The following is a 989-nucleotide window of genomic DNA, read 5'->3' as shown; positions in this document are numbered from 1 at the left end:
AGAAGAAGAAAAAGATAAAGATACTAATTATGAACAACAAATATGCATCTATCAACAAGTGAATCTAAGAATCAAGTGAATAAATAATCTGATGAACAGAATGAACTGGTGATTACAAGAGAATCAGGGACATAGAAAGGGAATGGACTGACTATTCTTGGGGGTGGAAAGGGGTGTGGGGGTGAGGGAAGAGATTGGACAATAATCGTGCACATATGGATGAGGACAGTGGATGGGGAGTGAGGGCAGAGGGTGGGGTGGAACTGGGTGGAGGGGAGTTATGGTGGGAAAAAAGAGTAACTAATGTAATAATCTGAACAATGAAGATTTAATTGAAAAAAAAAGAGTCTGCCCCCTGGTGGTCAGTGTGCATCATAGTAAGGGTCGTTTATGCTTTTATTTATATAGATAGAACATTTTAATAAAAATTGATATTTTTCTTAAACATTAACTTACCAGACACTGCATAACTGCACAAATAAGTGTAATGCAAATAAACCTACTTTTCTTATTCTCCTAAAGCAAAATATTTTCGGTGCACACACCAAACACAAACAAGTCAGTCCAAGACTAATGATGTGGCAATCAGCTGCTAAAATATTCACTGCTAGTATTAGTGGAGAGAAATGGTGCGCCTGCACATAAGGCATGTAAGGGAACTGAATGCAACAGGATTATAGTAATTATTCAATAGCGAATGTTGTAGTTCGTTATTAATAATTATATATAACAGGATATTGTCAAATTAAGTTATGAAATTTTTATTGAAATATTTCTTACATACTGTAATTTTGGCTGGGCCACAAAAATATTCATCCTGGGCCACATGCAGCCCATGGGCCACGAGGTTGACATGCTTGGTGTAGAGTGATAGCTTCTTCCTCCCTCCTGGTCACAGGTCCTATCAGACTCTAACTTCCACCATCAAAGATCAAACTGTACGCCCCAAATGCTTTTTCTTGGATAATCTAGGCGGTAGTGGAAAAACG

This window comes from Myotis davidii, unplaced genomic scaffold, assembly GCF_000327345.1.
Source record: "Myotis davidii unplaced genomic scaffold, ASM32734v1 scaffold1153, whole genome shotgun sequence".
Classification (NCBI taxonomy): Eukaryota; Metazoa; Chordata; class Mammalia; order Chiroptera; family Vespertilionidae; genus Myotis; species Myotis davidii.
Note: the sequence above shows the minus strand (reverse complement) of the source record.